Consider the following 7,756-nt stretch of genomic DNA (forward strand, 5'->3'; position numbering starts at 1 on the left):
GAAGAAAGTTCATCAGCAGTAGAAAGCAACCTATCTATCATCTTCCAATCATTTATATGCTTACTGAAGTGAGAATGAACTTCAAAAAAGATGTGCTATCTTCTTGAATGTTTACATAAAGACCTCTTTGCATTCCTTAAATTTAATAAGTGAGCATTTTTCACACCCACTGGGGATACGTTTTGGAAAGTCAAACTTGTTGGCTACTCCTGAAGTACTCAAGATTCAAGACACCATGAATTAAGGCTTCAAAGAAGCAAACCACATGTAGACATTGGTGAAATACCAAATATTCTTGAGTAGGAAGACAGAGAGAAAGCTCCAGTGTGACTGGAAAGTCTGGAGAAGTAGAGACAAGAAACCTCACCATGGGCCGCGGTGGTTCCCAGGGGAGGCAAATATTTAGCAAACCACTGTAAGAGGAAAGAAAGTACTTCACAATCTTGACAACAACAGAACAACAAGACAGATTATAGACAGTGGGCTTGTGAGGTGTTTGTAGGGTAGTCTCACATGCTCTGTCTCATCAATAAGCTGAAAAGTTTAGTTTTCCTGGAATCATTTAATGAATCAGTTACCTAGTGCTACTTAAAAGAATCACTTGGTTCAGTCAGATCGCCGTAGTTATGACAGCTGAAGTCTTCCATGGTTCTTCTTGTCTCCCTTTCACTTCGAGAGGCCTCTGATGGTGTCATGAGGGTTTTCAATGCCATGAAGTTTCAAAAGTCATCAATAGCAGAGGAAGTGAAGAGATGCAAGAAGACAGTGTTCATCTGCCTGAATAAGGATAAGAACACCAACTCATAGAAGGCCAATAAGATCCTGAGCTGTGACAGAGGGCAAACCTCAGATGACTCCAAAACTATCTTTGTCAAGATGCTGCCAGACAGGGCTGGAAAAATGGCTCCATAGTTAATAGGACTTGTGTTATATTATCAACACCCACAAAGGGGCTCAAAACCATCTACCTGTACCAGCAGTTGCAAGGGATCTGGCTTCCTTTTCTGGTCTCTGTAGATACCAGGCACACAAACAGTATATAGACATACATGCAGCCAAAACACCCCCACACATTGTTTATTAGAAAATACGTTATGTACGAGGAATGCTGCTATGCTTTCTTTGAAGTAAACTAATATACCAAGGACAAGTAAGAGGTCCTTATCTTCATTTTCTGGGTCCTTAAGAATGTACCCCTTAAGAATGAAATGAATTACTTCAGCATCAAAGATACTATCAGGAGGAACCCAACAAAGACCAAACATGGATTATAAAGAACAGCTAAGAGCGGGTCAGGAACTGCTGCATCCAGGCAGAAAACTAAATGACGACACTGCTGTCTCCCTGGGGCACACGGCTGAATTTGCAGCCTCCAGCCCCGATCTGAAGCATCTGGCTGTACCAGGCCTGCTCTGGAGTGTCACATGCTTCCAACTTCCTGCAGACTGCATGGATTGGAGGATTTACAGCAAAGGGAGAACCATTCCTTCACTTCATCCCTCATCCCAACCTCCTGAACAGTCTTCCTCCCAAATCCCTGATGGTTTAAGCTTTCTCAAACCATTTTGGATTTTCTTATTTCTCTTTTGTTGACATAGAGCAGTTCCTACCAGGCACCCAGTTTGGAAGGGTCCTACATATTTCCTCTAGGCACTCAGTGTGTGAGAATTCTGTCTCTTTTAATGACATCCCCACTCCCTATCTCTCTCCATTCCATGCTGCCAGCTTCAAGTCACAACAGTGAATCTATATTTGTCTGTTTCACATTATGTATAAATTGAATATTGTAGAAATAAGCTTCTCTGCACCAGATGGGGTTTTTTCCCCTTTTCCCGTGGTCTTGGTCCTTCATGAAAGTAGGACTAGCAAGAAACCTCTAAATTATAGATAGATAGATAGATAGATAGATAGATAGATAGATAGATAGATAGATAGATAGATAGATAGATAAAGTGTTAACCACCCCCCAAAAGGAAGCAACTACCCCAGACTTCCTTTGTTTAAATATCCAGGCTATGGGCTATCATCTAGGCAGTTCAATTCATCTGGGCTACGATCAACTAACCTTTGTATGCTCACTCTTTGCAAGACTGCCAGAAGCTGTAAGGGTCTCATTCCATATAGGATGGTTGGGCATGTCTATTGGAGTACACATTTCTTACCATCTGGAAATTAATCTTACTGAGGTCTCATGGGGTGGCTAGTTGTCCTAGAATTATCAGAAGCATAAGAAGCATCTTGAAAACCAGGCTTTGTTTTTCATTGGTGAAAAGTAAGTAGCAAGGCCAAAGCTTGTTACAGGGGTCATCAGACAGATACCATTTGTTTGTTGTTGCCAAGACCCTATGTTGGTGTCAATAAAGTTCTGTTAGGATAAATCTTGTTTATTATTTTCCTTATGATTATTATGGACACATTATTTAACCCACTATCAGAAATAATAAGACACAGACACCTGTTAAATTTTATGATTGTCTTATTTACCTTGGGCTGGACAGATATTTCACCTATGCTGTTTTAATAACCACGTCATCTAACTCCCAGACCCTGTGTAATGTTATCTGCCTTAACCATCCTTATTTGGACTACCTTCCATCTATAATCTTATAAATGCTTGCTTGCGTTCTTTATCTGGGCCTTTCCATGCCATTACTGGAGTCCATCCTCCCAGAGCATGTGGTTTCTTTACATGCTAACCCATCATGGCATTTTCCTTCCTCCTCTCTTCCTCTGTCTCTTTCCTATGATTCTCCAGTTCCCAAAGCCTGGGAATCTTAGCCATGCCTACCCCATTTTGTCCTGCTCAGGATCTAGGCCTTTACTCAACCAATTAGGAATAATGCTGTAGGCAGGTTTACACAACACGAATAGGTATATCCCGGCAGTAACCAGATCTTGAGGGCCAGTAATTCTCATCAAAATATGAACATCAGAACAACCCCCCAACAATCCTATAATAAGGGATGGGCTGTAAAAAGGAAGATTCAGTGCCAGTTTTAGAATTCATCAACGAAGTCCATATAGTCAGTCTCAATGTTAGGAGGAATATTGCTATTTAAAAATTCCAGATACTATCTAATAACCCACTAAGTAGCACAAATTACATCAAGACTTTGATCCAATCAGTAGGCCTAAAATCCTGCAGAGCTTCTTAGATTTAGAGCTATGCCTTGCCTCTGGTGTATTACAAACGTTTAACACTGCTATGCGACTGTGCAAATTAGTTAACCTGTAACCACTGTGTAACCTGTTTCTTCACCTACAAAATAAAGTTGAGCCCAGCTCTCAAAAATATAAGAAGGTTTAAATAAATTTATAAAGTTTGAAAAAGCAGTTTTTTAACGTACTTAAAGTATTAATACATATTTTCTTAATCATTATCAAGAAAAAAAAATGACTTCACGATCCATTCTTCTTCCCCACTCACTTTTTGCTCCTCTATTGCAAAGTCTTGGAACACAGATCTTTATCAACTTGCAATCCAGTTGGCTCTTTTTGATTGCCATACACATTTACACACACACACACACACACACACACACCACCACCACCACCACCACCACCACCACCACCACCACCACACACCAGACAAGGCTTCTCCTACCATAACAATTTTCTAAGTGTCACACACTTAGAGTCTAAAGTCAAGATCCAGGCCTGGGATCTGTCTGCCAGGAGCTTCATGCCACTTCCCATAACTTGAACTTTAAGTGCCTGGGGTTTGCCTTATTTAAATGTGGTGTAGGCTGGGATTCCTCAGGGCTTCAAGCTAGGCTGGAGCCAAGACATGTGTGACCTCCACTGGCTCGGAAATCTGCCTGCTTTGCAGGCATTGAGTCTCCCTCTCTGTCCCCTTCCCTCCCTCCCTCTTTCTCTGTGTGTCTAATGGGTCTGTAAACAAATTCTTAAAGACAAATAGGTCTTACACATGTACAAACTCACAATAATCCCAGATTTCAGGAGAGAATATTAGAGCATTCTGCTGTGGGGAATCTTAATCAGGAAAGAGACCCTGTGTATTTCTTCCCTGGACAGCTTTCCTTTCTGAGTCCTACACACAGCAACCTTGTCTTTTACCTTCAGAATAGCTCATTAATTGCCAGAGTGATGCTTCATGATCCCAACCATCTACATGAAAGTGATTGCATTGTGAGATTGGCTTTTTATCTTTCTCATCTTCCCTTTAATATTGTTCCCTTCTTGTTTTCAAAGTTTATTTCTGCGCTTTGCTTTTCTAAATATGATCTGTAAAGCAATAATGTAAGCTTTGGGGTTCTAATTTTAATAAGCCCTCTGATTGAAGTGCACATTAAAGTTTGGAAAATACTGGAGCACACTAGTGTTTTATCCACATTAGAACACACTTGCCAGGCTTCTAAAACACAGATATGTGGTCTCTGTCCCCAGAGAGTCTGATGACATAGATTTAGAGACATGCCTGGGATCCTGAATTCCTAAGGAGCTCCCAGATGCTGTGGATTTTGGGCACAGGAGCCACAAACTATGTATTTGGGCATCAATGCCTCCACCTCAGTGAAAAGTGAGTGTGCACAGGTGTTAACTAAGTCAGGCATTCTGCACAGTTCTCCAGAATATGAGGATTTTTTTCTCTCTCTCTGTGCTTCCTCTCCAGAAGCCTCACTGGTGTGTGACAGTGCTTTCAGTTGGATTCCCATCCTTTTTTTTTTTCTTCTGTTACATAGCTTCCATATTTTCTTCTTTGCCATATGACCTTATAGGATTCTTGGCAGTTTCTGACAATTCCAATTATTTAATCCACTTAGAACCTAAATTTCATTTTACCCTGTGATATTTGGAGCATATGCAGAAAGCTAAAACAAATTAATAAAATAATATTTACTAAACAGAGTCCTTCTTGCTTTTTTTCCACATCCTTCCTAATTCCCAGGAAGCTGCCACGTTGCCCAGCATTGTTTCTGTTTCCAGCATTCATCCCCAATTTTTCCTGTCTCCCACACTTCTCATTTTTTCATCAGTTACAACAGCAGCTATTTTCTCTGTGCTTGACTCCCAAGAGGCCCAGTCTGTCAGTGAATAAAAAATAATGACTGACTAAAAGTGAGAGCAGAAAAAAAGGATCATATAGGACCATTCCATTTATTCCCAAATTAAGAGGCAGAGGTAGGAAGATCACTAGATGAGTTGAACAGGAACATACTCTCTCTCTCTCTCTCTCTGAAATAGATAGATGATAGATAGATAGATAAATAGATAGATAGATAGATAGATCGATCCATGGACCAGTAATCATAATCACAATAGCCCAAACTGGAAACAGCACAAGTATGTGAAAAACTAAAATCAACAAATGTAGGTCTATTCTTAGAGTGAAGTGCTACCTGACAATGACACTGACTGGTTACATTAAAATGTTAAAGTATATGCGTCACATACATACAAATGCATATACACATACATGTATACATGTATACCTAAATTCACAGCAAACACATAGACACATAACACACAGGTCTACATGCAACTTGCACTCACATACACGGATGCATGAGTACCCACAATGCACACAGGCGTGCATGCATACATACATACATATATTGCAACACAGTATGTACATTCATGCACGCGTATACATAGCAACACGTGAGCGAGAGAAGCCAGTGAAGAATAGTGTGAACATTATCATTTAAATTAACACTGAGAGGAAAGTAAAAGTAGACATAGGTGCTCACAGCCATGAGGACAGCTCTGCCTGGGGTAAGGTGTCTCTCCTGGATGGGAAAGACTAAGCCCTGCCTGTCACTGGCTAGATTTGGCTGTTGGCTGGCCGTCATCTTGAGCAATCATCAACTCATGACACAGCAAGCTTTATGCTACAGGTCTTCTACTGAGTTCATGATATACTTCAATAAGATTTATACCAAATTTTTATTAAAAAAATAAGTTACAAAGTGGGTACCTTCTGACCTAGACCAAGTGGTTTGGGGGAGGGAAATTGTTGTTTTTAGCAAAAACAACGTCATGGTTAACACACTAAGCATTTCATAAATCATGGTGCCTCAATAAATAAAATGCTCGTGGATAAAACTTGATATTGGATATTTGTTTCAGACTCCTTACTTGACTGTACTATTCCATCACTCAGAGTTTCTGTGAGGTAGCAATTATCCTTTCAGTTTAAAAGACATAGAACCTGAAAGTGGATACTTAAGTTTGTCCAGAGAAACATAGCATTTGAGTGGTATGACCAAACTTTGGAGCAAGGAGCCATTTGGGAGCTAAACAAGATTTAGTTTTAACTACAGGAGGCCATAGTAAATCTACAGGTACAGACCAGACTTTGCAAAGGTCAAAGTGTTGGCATTTCCTTTCTGTTGCTGGTTTCTTGGCTGTAAGAAAGCCTCAGTATTTAGTCCTCTATTGTTCTGCGAAATAAACCTGAATTCATGATGGAATTCATTTTGGTAGAGTTATCTGATAAGTGCTACAGCCAGCTTCCAGTTAAGCATAGAAAAGAAAGTTAACTAGGATGTCACTCTCTCTACAGGCATCCTCAGTAGAGAGACATCGTCTTTAAACCCTACGTGGCAATCCCTGATGCACCAACGTTTGGATTTTACCCAAAATGCTTCATTGTGGGAGCAGACAAGGTGGGCTCCAAGCAGATGCAGCAGATCCGCATGTCCCTTCACGGGAAGGCGGTGGTGTGGTGGGCAAAAACACCATGTGCGCAAGGCCATCGGGGCCACCTGGAGAACAGCCCAGCTCTGGAGAAACTGCTGCCTCACATTCGGGGGAATGTGGGGCCTGAGAAGACCTCATTTTTCCAGGCTTTGGGCATCACCACTAAAATCTCCACAGGCACCATTGGAATTCTGAGCGATGTGCAGCTGATCGAAACTGGAGACAAAGTGGGAGCCAGTGAGTCCACGCGGCTGAACATGCTAAACACCTCCTCTTCTCCTTCTGGCTGATCGTCCAGCAGGTGTTTGACAGTGGCAGCATCTGGAACCCGGAAGTGCCTGACGTCACAGAGCAAACTCTGCACACTTGCTTTCTAGAAGGTGTCCGAAATGTTACCAGCGTTTGTCTGCAAACTGGTTACCCGACTGTTGCCTCAGTGCCACACTCTGTCATCAGTGGACACAAGGGGGTCCCGGCTTTGCGTGTGGAGACTGACTGCACCTTCCCACTTGCTAAGAAGGTGAAGGCCTTTTTGGCTGATCCATCCGCATTGCGGCTGCTGCCCCTGTGGCCCCGGCCACCACCGCTGCTGCTGCTGCTGCTGAGGCCCCAGTCGAGGCTGAAGCCAAGGAAGAGTTGGAGGAATCAGATGAGGATATGGGATTTGGTCTCTTTGACTAATCAACTCCCAAAACAACCAGTTCAGCTAGCTTATTTTGAAAAACACGGAAATAAAGGGTTATTTATCTTAAAAAAAAGGAAAGAAAAGAAAGAAAAAGAAGAAAGAAAGAAAGAAAGAAAGAAAGAAAGAAAGAAGAAAAGAAAGAGAAAGAAAGAAAGAAAAGAAAAAAGAGAAAAAGAAAGAAAGAAAGAAAGAAAGAAAGAAAAGGACATGCGGATCTGCTGCATCTGCTTGGAGCCCACCTTGTCTGCTCCCACAATGAAGCATTTTGGGTAAAATCCAAACGTTGGTGCATCAGGGATTGCCACGTAGGGTTTAAAGACGATGTCTCTCTACTGAGGATGCCTATAGAGAGAGTGACATCCTAATTAGCTTTCTTTTCTATGCTTAACTGGAAGCTGGCTGTAGCAC

The 7,756-nt window shown here is 41.6% G+C and overlaps 1 pseudogene; it reads left to right on the top strand.

Moving 5' to 3' along the window:
• Window positions 1–1,263: 1,263 nt before the first annotated feature.
• LOC129672968 (60S acidic ribosomal protein P0-like) lies at window positions 1,264–7,344 on the top strand (annotated as a pseudogene).
• The last annotated feature ends 412 nt before the right edge of the window (window positions 7,345–7,756 follow it).

This window comes from Psammomys obesus, unplaced genomic scaffold (assembly GCF_907164565.1).
Source record: "Psammomys obesus unplaced genomic scaffold, mPsaObe1.curated_primary_1811, whole genome shotgun sequence".
Lineage (NCBI taxonomy): Eukaryota > Metazoa > Chordata > Mammalia > Rodentia > Muridae > Psammomys > Psammomys obesus.